Source organism: Crocodylus porosus, unplaced genomic scaffold, assembly GCF_001723895.1.
Source record: "Crocodylus porosus isolate Cpor-Errol unplaced genomic scaffold, CroPor_comp1, whole genome shotgun sequence".
Classification (NCBI taxonomy): domain Eukaryota; kingdom Metazoa; phylum Chordata; order Crocodylia; family Crocodylidae; genus Crocodylus; species Crocodylus porosus.
The window spans coordinates 16,876,852-16,894,268 of record NW_017728917.1 but is presented as its reverse complement, the minus strand read 5'-3'; the positions used below and the strand labels follow the sequence as shown (position 1 = coordinate 16,894,268).

At 46.2% G+C, this 17,417-nt stretch overlaps 1 long non-coding RNA gene across 1 annotated transcript in view; it reads right to left on the bottom strand.

The window, feature by feature from the left end:
* Positions 1-801: 801 nt before the first annotated feature.
* LOC109311259 overlaps positions 802-17,417 on the bottom strand; it is a 21,709-nt gene continuing 5,093 nt past the window's right edge. The window contains exons 2-3 of the long non-coding RNA XR_002101455.1: positions 7,801-7,807; positions 802-815 (exon numbers count right to left, since the gene is read on the bottom strand). This is a non-coding gene — a long non-coding RNA (uncharacterized LOC109311259). The remainder of the gene's footprint in view (positions 816-7,800; positions 7,808-17,417) is intronic.

Below are 17,417 nucleotides of genomic sequence, written 5' to 3'. Positions count from 1 at the left end.
ATCAGTGATTCTCAGACAGGGTGTTTTCAGATCCTTTCAGGGGTCCTGCAGGATGCCACGCAATGCTAGCTCTCAGGGCCATCCCTGGAGGGGAGGGCGACTCGGGGCGATCGCCCTGGGTCCTGCACTTCAGGGGGGCCCTACGGTCATTGCCATATAGGCCCCGCTGTGGCCACCACACATCGCCACATGCTGCTGCTACGGAGCGCTGCCAGCTCTGGCCACTCGCCACCCCCACACTCCACCGGCTCCAGCTGCTTGCCACTCCCCACCAACCCAGGGCCCGCACAGGCCGATATACCCCGGGCTCCACACACCTCTAGGGACGGCTCTGTTAGCACTGTTAGCTCTGCACACTATTCACAAGATAAACCCAACAATTTCAGATAAGAAGCCATAGGTTGCATCTACACGAGACGTTTACTGCAGTTGCCTAATTAGCTCTACAGTAAAGTCTCTGCATCCACATGTGCAACCCTGCTAGGCCACAGTAGACTAATAAATGCCACCATAGGTTAGTACTTGTTAATACAAGTACTATCCTGCAGCAGCATTATTTAGTGGATCACAACGTATGTGTAGATGCTGACCCAGCTGGCTGGGGCATGAGGTTGTTTCAATGAGGCGGCTGCCTGCCAGCTGCACTGCCATTTTCTAAGGTATTATGTGATCTTCATAGATTCTAGGGTCGGAAGGGACCTGAACAGATCATCAAGTCCGACCCCCTGCCCTGGCAGGAATGAGTGCTGAGATCATAATACCCCAGCCAGATCCAACCTCCTCTTGAAGACCCCCAGGGTAGGGGAGAGCATCACCTCCCTTGGGAGCCCATTCCAGAGCCTGGCAGCCCTAACTGTAAAATAATGCCTCCCGATATCAAGCCTGAACCTACTCTTGATCAATTTGTGGCTGTTATTCCTTGTTATCCCAGGTGGTGCCCAGGGGAACAGAGCCTCACCTATTTTCCACTGCTCCCTCCGGTGAGTTTATAGACGGCCACCAGATCTCGTCTCAGCCTTCTCTTGTGGAGGCTGAATAGATTCAGGCCCTTTAGTCTATCTACCTGCTTCCCCCTGACCATGCATGTGGCTCTTTTCTGGACCCTCTCAATGCTAGCCACATCCCTCCTGTAGTGCGGCGTCCAGAACTGGACGCAGTACTCCAGCGGTGGCCTGAGCAGCACCGCATAAAGGGGGAGGATCACCTCCCTCGACCTGCTTATGATGCATCCGTAGATGCACGACAAGGTGCGGTTGGCCTTCCTGACCACTTCCTCGCATTAGCAGCTTATGTCCATCCTGGAGCCAACAATGACTCCAAGATCCCTTTCTGCCACTGTGTTGTTGAGAAGGGTGTTCTCCAGCCTATAGATATGTTGTAGGTTCCTTCTCCCTAGATGCAGCACCTTGCACTTGTGATCTTTGGCAAGTCATTCACTTCTTTGTGCCTCAGTTATCCCCATCTGGAAACTGGGAATAATGATATTGACTCACTTTAGAAAGGTTTGGGAGACCTACTTAACTTATGTTCAGGAAGCTGCTTTGACAAAAGGTGCTGTGTAGCATCTAGGAGAATGATAAGGGTAGTGATGAATGTCTTCAGAAATCACGCCTTATCATGCAGTGATATAGATAACCCAGAAAGCTACGGGGATACGAATGAATGGAAGAAAAGAAAAGTGCATCAGACTTCCTGAACATTTTTGCTGTTAAATTGCTGCCTCATGGCTATGTTAATTCAATCTGTCATTTCCAAAAAGAAAACCATTCAAAGAGGAAATGAGTCAAAATTGCAGGGTTCAGAAGTGCACCAACAGTTTCTCAGACTTTGGTAAAGTGGATTTTGGATAAGTCCATTATAGATAAAGCTCAGCAATGAGGCACATGCCAGATTTAACCTCCCCCCCCAAGTGCAGGAGTGTTCAGACCAGGTTTGGCCCTCAGTTCAAAGCAATATACAGACTTAACACACTGTATGACCACTCTAAGTAATGTCCACTGGTCAACAACATGCTCAGGTATCAGATCTGCTACAACAATTAAGCATTAACGAGGCTGACTTGTTAGGGTTACCTGTACTTCACTATCATATTTATTTTTGTAATGGAGCTCCTATCTAAATATCACAACCCCAAATGTAAACACGGGCTCATTCCAGTGCATTCATTTTCTGGTCTGCAAACACTGAAATATTGTTATCCAAAGTCTTTATCTCACATGGTTTCTAGACTGCCTGGTCAGGAAACCTGAATTCTCCTTTCCCCACAGAAAGGAGAACAGCGAGAAGCTCTCAGACATCAGCTGATACAGAGGGAAGGCTGGGCATGGTACCTCTAACTCACCAAACAGAGTGTAGCACATTTGGAGACTCATCCCCAGCACTGGTTATGATCCAATGATATTATGTGACACGAGTCTAGTAAGTCTCAGCCTAGTTTCCCCAGGGCCCCATAGGAATGCAGTATTAACCACCAACTCTGTTGGCAGTCTGCGGAGTGTGCAATACAGGGATAAAGGGGCTGGATGTCAAGTCTGGACCTTAATCCAAATCCTTCTAGCATTCAGATGGTTCAGTTTTGAGGATCAGGGTCTGTCCTGTTTCCAGGAAAAATGTGGTTTATATATATAGTTTAAATCTATGGTCCCATGGTAAAACGTTAATACTGATTCTCTTTTTCAAACGTAGAGAGTGATTTGACTTTTTGTGCATTCTTCTGTCCGTGCCTTTTTTTGAATGTCTCCTATCGGGATGCTTGTGTGTCAGATCATTCTCTGGTCAGCTTTCTGTTAAAACCTCATGCACTAACACAATGCTGCAGACTAGAAGGTGGCCCAACTGCTGGGGAACATGTAAAGAAAAAGACACGTTTTGCGGAAACGTTAAATCCTGGAGACTTTCCTATTGGTTTGGGGTTTTGTAAATGCTTCCTGTAATAGTTTCCTTCCGTTTAGTGTCCTTGAGAGAAATAGCTAGGAACTAAGCTGGCATTCCGCGTACTGAGATGCAAATGAGAAACACCCAGCTTTCCACCTGGCCTCTGACCTGCTTCCAGAGCTGTCAAACTGGAATGCAGATTAGAGCAAGCAAATATACAGCTAGCTGTGGGGCCTTTTCAGACACAGGATTTTATTTATACTGGGCTAGAATCAATCCAGTTTACACAGCATGTGGTAGGTGTAAATCAGGGTGAGGCAGATTGTGAAATGCCAGCAGCACCCCAGGATGGATGGCAATGGTTGAGAGGAAGGAAGGATTTGGGCAAGGGTGCCCACAGGGATGAATTTTCCCACAGGGAACAGTGAGGTTTTGCAGTAACTCCCCTGCCTCTTGTATCACAGCTGCTAAGGTAGAGGTGGTAGCTGCTCATGCTTGAACTTGACTGTTTGTCACCACTGCCTTCAACAGAACCTATCTAGCAGCCGCTGCTTTGAGATGGCCTCTAGGAGATAGCAAAGCCTTGCTCTTCTGATCCCTCCCAAGAGGGTCTCTCTCTCTCCAGTGCCTCACTAACCCTGGTGATTTACTGCCAGCTGCCGCTGGTGCCATGTGCTGTGCTTCCATGCTAATCACATTTGCTTCTGTCAGGCTCAGCCCCACACCCAGAAAAAGCTGTGCAAGATCCCTGGCGCTCTGCATCAGCAGCTGCCCACTGGCAGGTCAAAAGTCAGATCGTGGTCTTTTTAAAAGCAGTTTCCATCCACTTTCAGTCACAGATTTCCTGACCTCTGCAGCACCTGAGCTTTGCAGGGGACAGCCAGGCACGTAAGCAGATATCCTTCCACTCGCAAAGTGACATGAGCCACCTGCGCTGCTATTTAGTCTATTAATTGAGCTGCTAGGATCAGAGTGTTGGAAGGTCGTGTGATTTCTCTTGTGCAGCAGCCACCACCAGACCTGGAAACCTGAGCTCTGCCAGGGTTGAAAAGATGTCCAATATTGCAACCTTTGGCATCCGTGAGAGTGAGCTGAGCCTTTGTCTAAACCAGGGATTGCACGCAACCCCCTGGAGAACTGTCGTGTTGTGCAAGAGGGGATGGTAAAATAGAGTTTACTGAGGAAGCAAGTACAGGGAGAAACAGGCTTACCCAAACTCAAAGGGAATGATTTGACCAATACAGCTATCTATACGCTCCCCCACAGAAGCTGGAGAGAATAGCATGACTTTGACCGTTAGAGAACAAAATAAAATGTTACTAATCATTCCTGTTGAAAAAGTGTGGTCTGCCAAGCTGAACCAGGTGCTCTACCATAAAGCAAACACAGATTAAAAGGGCCTGAGCCTATGAAGTGCTGAGTGCCCACAAGGACTTCAGTGAAAGGAAAAGGTGCCTCCAGAACAGCCTGAAGACACTCATTACTTTATGAGTCTGAGCTCCTTTAATGATTTGGCCTTCAGAAAGCAACGAAAGCTGGTGAGAAGCCAGTTCAGTGAGCCAGAGGCTCTCTCATAGAAAAAGATTTTTAATGGAGAAACTTGTGATGACCCTTAGATTAAAATGGAGGGAAGTCCCTTTGGGCAAAGGGACATAAATAAGGATAACCAAGAAGGGCAAAATACTCATTGCTCTTCCACCCCTGTTGTACTCAGCTAGGAGTATGGGCTTTGCAAGGCTTTAGAGGACAGTTCTCATGGTACTGTGGCACTATAGCACTAAGCACAGTGAAGGGTATGTCCAGGGCTACTAGGTATTAAGGTACATCTACACGTGCATTAACGCACTTTAGTTAATGCACATTAAAGCTAGTACCTTCATACAGGCTCAGGGATGATCTGGTGGCCACCTATAAGTTTATCAGGGGTGCTCACCAGGATCTGGGGGAACGTTTGTTCACCAGAGCGCCCCAAGGGATGACAAGATCGAATGGTCACAAATTCCTCCAAGACCATTTCAGGCTGGACATAAGGAAGAAGTTCTTTACTGTCTGAGTCCCCAAGGTTTGGAATAGACTGCCGCCGGTGGTGGTTCAAGCGCCTACATTGAACGCCTTCAAGACACATTTGGATATTTATCTTGCTGGGATCCTACGACTTTCTGCCCCTGGTGTTTTAACTAAAGCTTGCTCATGACCTTTAGTTTAAGTGCCTCCACTGCCATTTTGAAACATGGGGATGCTGAATACATGACACGAAGGCTGCTGGAGCACAGGGCTGGTCCATCTTATCCTGAGGAACCTGTGGCCACAGGGGGCCCTGCAGCCAAGGGGCCATGCCCCACTCATTCCCTGCTGCCTATGCCATGTTTAACGGGCTCGATGCAGGCAGGGAGCCCCTTCCTGGCTGAGTGGGGTAGGAGTTCCTGACTCGACTCCTGCCCCAGTGTCGGCCCCAGCCCTGTGAACCCAGGCATTCACAGCACATGCTGCCCCCACCCCGTGCCCCTGCAGCACAGCCCATGTGTGCACAACCTGCACAGCCTGGCCCCGACTACTTTATTTCAGTGAGTTTATATTGCAATTAACCACAACTTTGACTTTTCAATGGATCACGGGGCCCCAAAACTATATCTTGCAGGGAGCCTCAAAAAATTGGGCCAGCCCTGCTGAAGCATGCCAATTAGCAAACTCCAGCAGACTCAATTAATCGACCAAACGTCGGAGCAAAGCAAAGTATAGGTGTCCTGTATTGAGAGGTACTAGGAGAATGTGCATTAGCCAGTCTTAATGCACATTAACTAAAGAGCACAGTTTTTAGGTGAAGCTTAATGTGCATTAGCCTATTTTAATGTGCATTAGCTAAATAGCACAGTTTTTTAGTGATGCTTTAATGTGCATTAGAATAGGGTACTGCACATTAAAATGCATGTGTAGACAAGCCCACTGTCAAACAACCAAGAGTGCTGCTATGGTGGCTGTTGGATAAAATCTTGTTAAAGCCGACAGGCACACCCACCCCTCATTCAGGATAGAAGTCAGAAGCAGTTGCGGTTCTTTTTGGAGTAAGGGAGCTGAAACAACAGGAGCTATTGGTCAAGAGTGAGACAATATCCAAATCTGGTCAGACACTAGGCTACATTGGCAGAGGGGGTTTTCTGAGAAGCAAGGGCAAACAGTATGGCATTGTTTGGTGGAGGCGTGTGTGTCTATTCAGAAGTATGCAGAAGTCACTAAAAACAGGAAGAGTGAAGCAAAAGCAAAGGAACTTGCAGTGTCAGTCTTAGAGTGATCACTGTTAGGGCAGAGGGATGACTAGAAAGAGATTTAGGATTATAAGGAGAGATGCAGAAAAGACTCAAGAAACTCGAAACACACCTTGAGAAGGAAATCAAAAGGCTTCCTGTACCGCACTGGAATTCACTTGCCTGGATGTGGAACATGGCCAGCCAGGTACCACCAGGCCTTTGTACCCTGCAGTTCAGTGAGGAGAGGAAAGACTGTCCCAGGTAGAGTAATGCAAACTCTTTCTCTGTCTCTCTCTTTGAAGGATAAACATCCTAGGTCAGGGATTTTCAACCTATTTTGAGGAATGTACCCCTTCTGGTGGGTATACCCTTCTGGATGTGGAGCGGGAGGTGGGGTGCCGCAGTGGCTGAGTGCGAAGCGGCACGGCAGCAGCGGCAGCATGTCACGTATCCCCTGGGGCCTTCCCAAGTACCCCCAGGGGTACTCGTACCCCTGGCTGACAACCCCTGTCCTCAGTGGCTTATCAAGTTATCTGATACAAGTCCCTGGTATGTAGTTCAGAGCTAGTCATCAGTCTGAGCTGGCTGAACATGCCTAAGATGTAGGGAGAGAGGGAAAGAAGAGTCTCTCCTTGACTGAGGTTCCTTGCATATCCAGATACCAGCAAGGCCTTCCAGGATAAAGTGTCAATGGACCAGTATATATAGGCCCAGTTGCACTTGAACTTGCAGATCAAGATCAGGAGGCCAAAGACGCCTGGAGATGCTGTTTGCCACAGTTGGAGTGTTGTGGAAGCTCACCAAAAGAGGAAGCAATCACGAATGAGGAAGATGGAAAATGATCAACAGACCTTGTAAATACAACTCTCTGACTAATGAGCATGATGGAAAAAGGGAGTCCAATCTGGTTCGTGCCATTTTTGCATGATTATAAAAATGGTACAGTCACATGTGGAAAACTCTCAATAATGCCAAGGGAGGCAGCTTGGTTAAATGCAGAACTGTAGGGAAAAAACCTCAAGCTAAAAAAAGAAGATTGTCAAACACATACAGCGGGGCCTGCTTTCATCTAATGAAACTCTCTCCCCCAGTTTAGAAAGTAGAGACATTAAGCTGAAAAGACAGAGTTTGGAGATACAAGGTGAAGTAACTTTTCTTCAGATGGGGGTGGTTACACAACAGTAATGGGAGTTTGAGTATATGAAAGTATCCTCGAAATACATGAGGAGAGCAGACACTAGCTCAAACCTAACAGTTATCAGATCAGACATGCTAAAAATACTAGCTAATAAGGGTTCAAAGCTGAACCAGTTAATCGGTGTCAAATGGAAATGGTGACTAGTGAACATGTCCCTATCTAGAAACACCAGGAAAACTGGCTTTGAAAAATTGGGCCTTTGAAATCTGAGCTAGAGGTCTGGACAACAGAGACAGTGGATGGGCTAATAATCAGTTTGGATTCCATTATGGCTTATAATAGTTTAATCATGCCAGGAAAGGTGTCCAAGACGCAGAGTTGGCCAAAATTCTCCGTAAAGATGTAGGGGGTGGACTAAACCCATACATTTGTAGGCAATTGGTTTGTAGTGAACAAGTTGTTTTGGTTTCAAAACTAGAGTAAGTGCTGTGATAGCTCTCCAGCAAAGGAAAGATGGGGAATATTGGAGATCTGGTATGAGACCCAGGATCTGAGGAGACTCTTGGCGTGAGTCTACACTGCTTCCATGCTGCACCTCAGGAGCTATTCTCTAGCACACTACATCCACCTGGTCTTGATGTGCATATGCCAAACCCAGAGGTGAGACAATGAAGCCACAGTAGGAGCCACGCGGCTTGTCCAAAGCACTTTAAGGGTTTCCTTTAGCATGGCTTTACAACCTCATGTGCAGCTTTGGATTGTGTGGAGCTGGAACTGATACACTTACAAATAGTCTGGGATAAGCTGAAGGCTGCCAATCTGAGACTGCGTGCAAAGAAATTAAAATGGTTCCAAAAAGAGATAAATTGCCACATAATGAGCTGGAGGAATGCCCACTGACAGAAAACGGAGGCTATGCAGAGCTGGCCAATGTGGCCAGGGCTTGCAGATGTGCAGAATTTTGTAGGACTCTGCTCCTATTACAGCAAATTTGCTTGTAGATTTGCCAATATTGCTAAATCATTGCAAAGGTTGAGCGAGAAAAGGAAGCCATTTCAGTGATCAGCAGAGAGTGAGTTAGCATTTTCAGAGTTAACAAAGGCTCAGCATGACTGGTCCTGTCCCAGATTATCCCTTTTACAAAATTCAACTTGCATTGGACAGGGATGCTAGTATTCCCTGGCAACCCAGAGGCTGTATTACCAGAGGAACACATCGGACTTCGTGGGATGGTGGCTTGCCATGGCAAAACTCAGGCCTCCAGAGAGAAAGGATTGTGCCAGCTGAAAGAAACTCCTGCCAACAGTTACAGCTATGGACCATATTTGCCACTATTAGTTTGGGGGAAAGTTTATAATCACAGGACAAGCCAGCCACCCTGCAGTGGTTCCATCAAATCAGACATCCTAAAGGGCAACTTGCCAGGTAGTTAGAAAACCGGTGGTGTTACTATTTTATAGTCATACATAGATCTGGGTAATGCTGATGCTCTGTCCAGACAGCTTTTACTGGAAGGCTTATTGCAAACACTGTTCTGAACAGGAGAGCAAGGATCTGGTTGCTCAAGAGAATGTGTGCTTTGTAATAGGGGGTCAGGGGCCCTGTAGAACCTGGGACTGAAAAAATTGCAACATTAACAAGTTTCCCATTAGAACAAGATAGGCAGAGTCCAACCCAGACAGCAGATGTCATAGACACAATAATCATTCCTCAGGGGCTCCTTGGGCAGGGAGAGAAAAACACCAATGAGCGTTAGATGGGAAGAAAATCAATTTGGACTGGTGATCTGAACTGTCCTGACAAAACATCCTGTGTCAGACTGTCAGTGGTTAAGCCGGTATTATTTGTAATACGAAAATTATGTTTTTAATTTGTTTGGGTTGGGTCATAGTGGGCAACGCCATTTTCAAAATGAATGAGTGAAGCTGAAACCATATGAACCATTTCCCCAAAACATAGGCCATGCCATGCTGGTCAGAAGCCAAGCTATGTGGCTTCAGGGGTTCTGCAAGGGACTGATACAAATACAGGAAGGTGAATATTGGCTGTGGGAGCTGTACATGTGAGCAAAAGCACCACAAAAGAGCCAGAAAACAGGATGAGAGAAACAGCCATATAGCAAAGGTGGTGGCAAAGGCAGAACTGGAAACATGGCCTTGAGAGGGAGCTAGGAGGTGGGGAGAGGGAAAGAGAGAGCGAGGAAGAGAATGCTTTCTGGGCAGAGTACCGGACAGAAAGAGACTTGGACTGTTGCACAAACTATGATTTTGAATCACACTGTGTTCAGGGAAGTGAACACAGCATCATCCATTTTTTTCTCCAAATAGAAACAACCTGCAGAACCCCAACTACTGGCCAACCATTTGAATCCAGAGGGCTTTAACAGTTTTCATTTAACTCACATCTCAGAACAGGGGAAACAGTGAGACCCTGTATGGTGGTTAAAAGGATTTGCATCTAGCTCTAAAATGAGGGGGGTGCTGATGCTGGAAATAGAAAGCTGGAAGTAGAAAGGGGGGATTTTCAGATACAGGAGGATGCAAGGGACAGACAGACACACAAGCAGATGTTATTCCACTCACAATTAGTTATGGGTTGAACAGATCTGCAAGGAGGCAGTGGGTGAGCTGTTATTTATTAGGTAAGGGGACAAATACTAATGGGAGACCCAGGCAAAGGCCTGCTGTGCGAGTGAGTGCTATTCCATTTGCAATACAACGTGAGCTCTGCATACTGACATTTGTGTATCTGTGAGTTGTTCTCCACTCAGGATATGGTAGGTGACTGACTCATCTCTTGCATCAAATCCACAAGAAATGAGTCAATTATAATAACAGGACACGTTCCGTCCTTCAGAATCCTAGGGTCTTGTGTCTAGCAGCATAAGCTCATTGGGGGCCAAATTTAGAGTCTTGTAGAGAGTGCTCGTAACAGTGCTTAAGAAATAATATTGATTATAGGGCTAAGAAGGGATCAGTGTGTGCATCTACACGTTCATTAATGTGCCTTTGTTAGTGGGCATTAAGTTTAGTACCTCTAATATGCAGTATTAGATAAAGGTGCAATAGCTGTGCCAATGCGCAGTAGCAAAAGCAAACCTTTTTGTGACATTTAATGTGCAGTAGACTAATTCTACTGTGCATTAGCACAGTTTTTGCCATGATGCACTAATGCACAGTACAACTGTCCACTGCACATTAAGACATCTCATATAGACGTGCCTAGCGAGATGTGAAAAGGGGCTCAGGGTTGTATCCCTAAAGGGATTTGCACCTGTTTTGTTTATTAGAGATCCAAAGGAGGTGTTGTATTGAGAGGGAAGGGGGTCACTGCTGAAGTTGTGGGAGGTTTGGTAGGACAGAAGTAGTTCATCTCAGCAGAGGTTGCAGGATTTGCAGTGGACGTAGTAGAGTATTGCCAAAAGAGGAAGCGGACCTGGCAGAGGAAAAAGTGAGGGAGGAATCAGGGACACGGGGAGCAGGGGGTAGTGCCAGGAAAGTGTAACAGAAGCCAGTGAGTCTGGGCCAGGAGGATTTGGGCTGTTCTTTTATCAGGATGGAAAACAATGGTGTCTGGGATTGTACTAGGGGAAGAGAAACCAGGGTGAGATACTGATTGGGCTGGGATGTGGGAAGAAAGGAGGGGTTTGGAAAGGAAGCATGACAGAGAAGAGCACACTGAACGGATTTGATAATGCATCCACTTAAGCCAGCCACTCCACCTAAGAGCACGGGGCAGGCGGAGGCAGAGGAGACATATGCCCTGCCAAACTGGAACAGACCCCTGGTACATCTAGTCAAGTACCCTGGCTCCAATAGCAACCACATTTGGATGCTTCAGAGGAAAATCTTCAATGGTTTCCCAAGTGCAGGCAGAGAACAACACTTATGGGTGTTTTTCTCCTGTTGATGTAGCTACAGAATTGGAGCAGGGCAGGAACTCTATTTATAAGCATATCAGATGTCAGCTAAACTGTGCTTTCTATAGACTGTACATTATGTACAACAAGAAAATACTCAAGCTGAGAGGGACGAATTAGCACAGGTTATACAAGTGGTGTCTTCTTAATACAATACAGCTGGGGAAGAACAGCAGCTGGCCCTCTGCCCAGAGCTTCTCACAAGCCGTCAGAAAGCCAAGCAGATCACTTTACCAACAACACCGTGAGAAGGAAGGTTTGAGAGTGCCAGTTTCGATGGGGCCTGCATTATTAGACAGTGAATGCTTAACCCAGGGAAAAGAAGTCCAGATCTATTCATTGCCATTTGATTCTCCCAGGTACCTGCTTTGCACAATAATAGAACTACCAAAGGGTTAATTCTGCAATCTATTACACATGACTTCGCTAGCACGCAGGTTTCAGCAGAAAGCACCTGAGAACAAACCCAAAGATGATCCACAGTGCCTATTACTGTTGTAGCTAGCATCTGCTCTCTTTAATTAATTTATGGCTAGCTTAGTGAGGAGACACTATTGCTGAGCAGAGGCACGTTGCCTTCTTTGCTGCCTAGGTTGCTACTCAGATCTCTGTCACCCTTTGGAAACTTGTTTTCCCCCTGCTTTGTTTCCTAGAAGCTAAGCGTTTTTGTGTGCTGAGATTTGGAATGGCTGAGCCCATCGTCCACACAGACCTGAACTCTTAAACAGTGTTCTCTGTTAGAAGAAAACCATTAGAGAAAGATGTATGGCTGCTGCGGCATTGCTCCAGGAGTGTCTTCATGCTCCATATGGGACAAGCCATTCTGTTAATGCAGTCCCAATGGGTGCTTTGCACTCCTTTGCTCCCTCCATCTCTGCCCACATAGGATCCAGCTAAGCATTCCTTTATTGCTGCCAAGGTCACAAGACCCTTTAGGAGTAGGGTTGAATAATTGATTAACAGTGAAGTTGAATAAACAAGCCCTTCCTGTTGTAATCACCCCCATCATCTTAAGTTCCTCACTCTGCTGAAACATCCAGTCCCTAGAAATTATGCAGCCTTCCAGGATGTTATAATTGCAGCTACACCACCTCCTAACTGGGTATGGGAAAGCAGAGCAGCATATCACAAGAACAAACAGCTCTCCCAGCAACTGTTCCTCTTATCTCCCAGTAGGGCATTAACCCACTGTACAAACTGTGAGAAGGAAAACCACAGGCAAAGCAACCTTAAATGTAATATTTGCCTAAAAAGAGACATCTATCTAACTGGAAAACAACCTACAGGATCTGATGTCCTGGTATGCTGAGCAGTGTGCATGTAAGCAGCTGCAAACTTGAGACATCCCAAAGAATAGGAAGGGAGCATGCAGGAGATTTCCAAGCAATCCCCAAAGGGAAGGGCTCACATAAGTAATAAAGCAAAGGTGCTGACTTCTGGCAGCTGTGGAGCAACCCAGGTGGGACGAGTTTGAAGTCAGAGTGCATTTCTCAGCATGTCACTTGGATCTTGTGGCAGCTAAGGGCATCTCTTCTCTGAAAATGTCCTACACCAGCCAGCTGCAGGTTCAAACATGCCAGGCTGTTCTGCAAACACTGACTTGCCAAACCAAGTGCAATGTAATCCCATTTGTGCTGTTAATTAGCACTGTCTCTCAGCAGCACTAAGGAACCACCTGCAGCAGTTCAGGAGGTCGGGCTGACAGAGTGCATGGCACGCTGGAGCACACCAGTGTCTGACCCAGTAAATGCGTGCCCTAACCAAAATTAATCAGAGACTTGGACTCATGGCTTTGTTCCACCACTTCAAGTCACTTCACTTCCTAGGCTAAGTACAGTCAAAAAGCCCAAGGCTGAATCGATTCAATCTTCACAATTAAGTCTAAACTGCATAGACTGAACCAATAAGCAAGCAAACAGGCAGTCATTCACTTTTGATTCCAGAAATGCAGCTACATGCCTACAGTGGCCTAGGCCAGAAGCTAAGGGGTGCTGGATCAGACAGCTTGGGCCAATATTAGATCACCCACTCCACAAGGGGGGTGGGTGCAAAGCATCCTGGGATGCTGGGGGACTGAATAAACTTGAATCTGGAGGAGATCTGGGATAGAAGTTCAGTAAACCGATCAGTCAAGTCTGATACTACATCCATCCAGGTTTACCTTAAATATGTTTTAGCCATTTTGCAAGTGGTTTATATACACTGATCTTCCGTTGCGTTACAGACTTGAACCAGTTTCTCATCACTTACACTGGTTTATGTGTAATTTCTGTCCTATGCCTACTGCTTCAGGCACCCTTCTGAAAGCCAGGGATGATTGTACTGCCCTGGATCACTAGTGTGTTGTGGGGTGAAATCGTGAGATGCTAAATACTAGAGGCCATATAAGAATGAGAACCTGGACCAGTTGCAGAATTAAAAGGGAATTGCCTCAAGTGAGACCACACTGCGGGACTATCTTGTTCTTAGGCAAGCAACATTATGGGTGCTAGGATCCACATGACAGGGATAGGGATTCTCCTGGTGAATCCCCCTGCTAGCAGGAATTAAAACGCTGGTCACAGACCTCCTCCAAATGACAGCAGGATTGCTCACTGAGGACATTTCCCCCAGCAGCATCCAGTGGCCAGAGCAGGATTCTCTTTGCATGAGTAGTATTTAAACCTCACGTAGAACACAACTGGTGCCATTCAGACACACGCACAATGAGGAGCCGAGTAAGAAATGTGGGTCACTGAACCAAACAACTCTCCCTGAGCCACTGAAAAATGATGTTTGCTGACACCCTGTGGCTGGCTCTGGGAAGCAGAGCTGTTACAAGGTCCCTGGAATCCCCTTTGGATTGACACAGGACTCCTGGCTGCAAGTACATGTCCTGTTGGGCGTTGCAGGAGGGAGGGTACCGAACAATCAGCGGTCCGTTCACCACAAACAGAGCAGTACTATAGAAACTGCAGCTCTGCTGGAAACACCAGGCTTTCCGACATACCTTCCCCAGGGGCTGGGGCTGGGTGCAAAGAGATTCTTTGGTGCTATCGAGATGACTACACATCCTATATTTTAAAGGTCAGCCTTATGTGCAGGCTCAATCCAAAGCACATCTAAGACAACAGAAACCTTTGGGTGGCTTAAATGTCCTGTGACCTGTATTGAAGGAGGACCTTATAGGAAACACTAGTCAAGAGCTTGGGTGCTTTTTCATTGTAGGATCATCCAGTGTGGTTCTGATATATGGTTCTGTGCTGGGCACAAAGCATTGCTTTAAAGCAGTCTATAAGCCTCTGGGCAAGAGGGACTGGCCATAAATAGCCCTTAAGAAGTGAGCAGACTAGGTGACAACCTTACTACCATATAATCACCATAACCTGCTCTGTGGTGTCCCCTCATTCACACTGGGTCAGCCCAGGGGGCAAAGGACAGCACTGCCTGTAGTCAGCGTTTGGAAAGCTGCAAATAGATGTGATCAGCCCCTGGCTATACTAGGGGCTGCCCAGGCACTTGGAGAAACCCAGAAGTCAGCAACTCATAGACAGAACTGCAGTTCTTTGGCTGGTTATTTGGCTTTTATTTTAGTTCTTTCCTTTCTGTGTACTTAACTTAGGACATATCCAGCTTTAGTTTATATGGGGGGAGGGGGAGAAGCAAAATAAAGAAGCCCCTTTGAGAGAATCAATGGGAGTGATAAAGACTAAAAAACACTGCCCTGGAATCTACTAGTTACAGGCAAGTCCCTTGCTGGAAACACACATAAGGCTGCATTATTAGCTTTCTGTCTAGATATGTATGGGGCTCTCATCTCTCACAAAATGTAAAACTCTTGGTTCAGAGTTTTATTTTATTAGACCAACTAAGAAATTGCAACCAAAAAATATCTTTTTCTGCAAGCTTCTGTGCACACATGCCCTTCCTCAGGCTCAGGGAAAATTAAAGGTGGCAAAAAGTCCCCATAAGTAGAAAATAAACTTCATCTCTGATAGCATTTCTCAATTAACAATTTCACACCTATGAGGATTTCCCATTTCACAGAAGAGAAAACTAAGGGACATCAAGTGACCTGTCCAAGATCACCCAGTAAGTCCAGGAACAGAGAAAAGAGCCCCACATTCTCCACTCCAGTCCCATGCTCCTTAAAAATACCTGTCAGCTAAATATTCTGCTTACAGCCATTAGACAAAAGTGGGTAAACCCGGAATCTAGCCCTTGGAGAGGCTTCTGCCCTCACTGAGCAAGGGAATGGTTCTTTCTGCCAACCATTTAACAAGCTCCTAGATGTGGTCACGCAACACCACCATGAACCCACGTGAAGCTACAGCGTGGGTCAGCTGCGCACTCCCTGTCCCGAGGGTGGTTCTTCCCCATGATGTGCACATGTAATTTATTTCATTCATTGACAAAGTCAATGGCTGCTAAAAATAAACTCCTTGTGTCCTTCTAGTCTTAAGATCTGTGAATCTCTGTGCCCTCAAAAAAAAAAAAAAAAAAAGCACAAATGCTTCTGGAAAATGGATGAGGATAAAAAAAAAAAAAAAAAAAGCACAAATGCTTCTGGAAAATGGATGAGGATTTCATAAACGGCTTCAAAAGTAAAATTTCCAGAAATACATTAAAGATCCTACTGCTCCATTTGACAGTATAAGTATTTTTTCTTTAAAAAAAAAGAATCTCCATTGTAGTATAAAGTAACAAAACTTTCAGCAAGGCTAGCGTGGAACAGAACAATAGCTATAGAATTCCCATCGCTTGGCATGAACAATGACTCCAGATATTAGAGTTATACCTGTTCCCGTCTCCTAGATTCCTATATTTAATGCATTTCATTGCATCTATTCACACCACTACTGCTGTCAATCTGCAGTTTCATTATAAATCTGTATTTCTGAACAAAGTCTGGGTGACTTAATACACTTCCACAAGTGCAGTTCAAGTCAAATTTCTTCCTTGATTTTTTTTTAAAGGAAAATGGCTTTGCCATTTCCCTTCTGATTCACATCTACAGCATTCTGGGATATTTTCAAATAGAAGACAGTTGTACTAAAACAGCCCTAGATTGTCCTGTAATTTTCTGCATCCCTGCTGAATGGGAAAGTATTTTTTGTGCGGTGGAAATGGAAATTTCCCCCTTTACAAGTAACTTCCTCCTTTTACCCAAATCACTCATAGACTACAGTTCACAAAATCCAGTACTTAGTAACCAGCAATCATGGGAAATCACATACATGACAATGAAATGGGAAACTTCTGTTCTTTAAACAAAATTCCAGTTATTTATAGTATAATATACTATAGGCTATGTTCATATAAGCAAAACCATCTGCAAATCTGCCAGTGTAAGAAGCTATTTTAGAAAGCTCAATTGCTAGTCATCGATGCAAAACATTAATAAATATTAAACTAATTTTGTCCCTTTGGGAGTAGCATGGAAGGAAAGAAGACACAGGCTCCATAAGACCCCCAAATCCTCCTTCAAAAACAAGAACAAAAAAACCCCCTATATGCCTTTGTTCCTATATATTACCAATACACTCTTAGACATGAATAAGCAGAATATTTCGCTCTGATGTAATTGATTTTATATGAGCCCTCCGCATAAAGACTGCTTTAAGCTCTACATTTGCTTACTCATGTGATGTAGATGGGGAAACTGAGGCAAGGGAAACCTATATCTCAAAGGGAAAACGACAATCAAGACAGGACCCCAGGATTTCTGCTCTGGCTTCTTACAGATGATGCCTCCCCTTCTCTCTAATCACTGCGGCGATGTGGTTCGTGCTTGCTCAGCAACAGCCCCGTTTGCTCATGAAAACGCTCCCCAGACTCCAGGGAGAAGGACCCCAGGCCCAGCCAGCAGAAGGAAGGGGGTGCGAGCAGCTCCCCCCCCCCGCCCCCGCACAGACTCAGACTCAGACTCAGCAGCCCTGCCGCTCCTTCTGCAAGAGCGCCCCGAAGTGACGCAAGCGTTCCTTCCCTTATGACGTCGGGGGTCACCCGGCAACGGGAAAGAATGGTAGCCTTGACAACACAAACAAGCGTGCGGAACAAAAGCAGCCGCGGAGCGGAGCGGAAGCTGCGGCAGGGGCTGGAGGCCGCCTCGCTGCGACTGCCCGAGGGGCGCGGACCTCGGCGGGCCCCGAGCCTGCCCCTTCTCCCTCGACGAGCATCCAGTGCAGCTGCTCCCCGAGACCCTGCGAGCATCAGGCACTTTACTAGGGATTCACATGTAGTGTGTGTGTGTGTGTGTGTG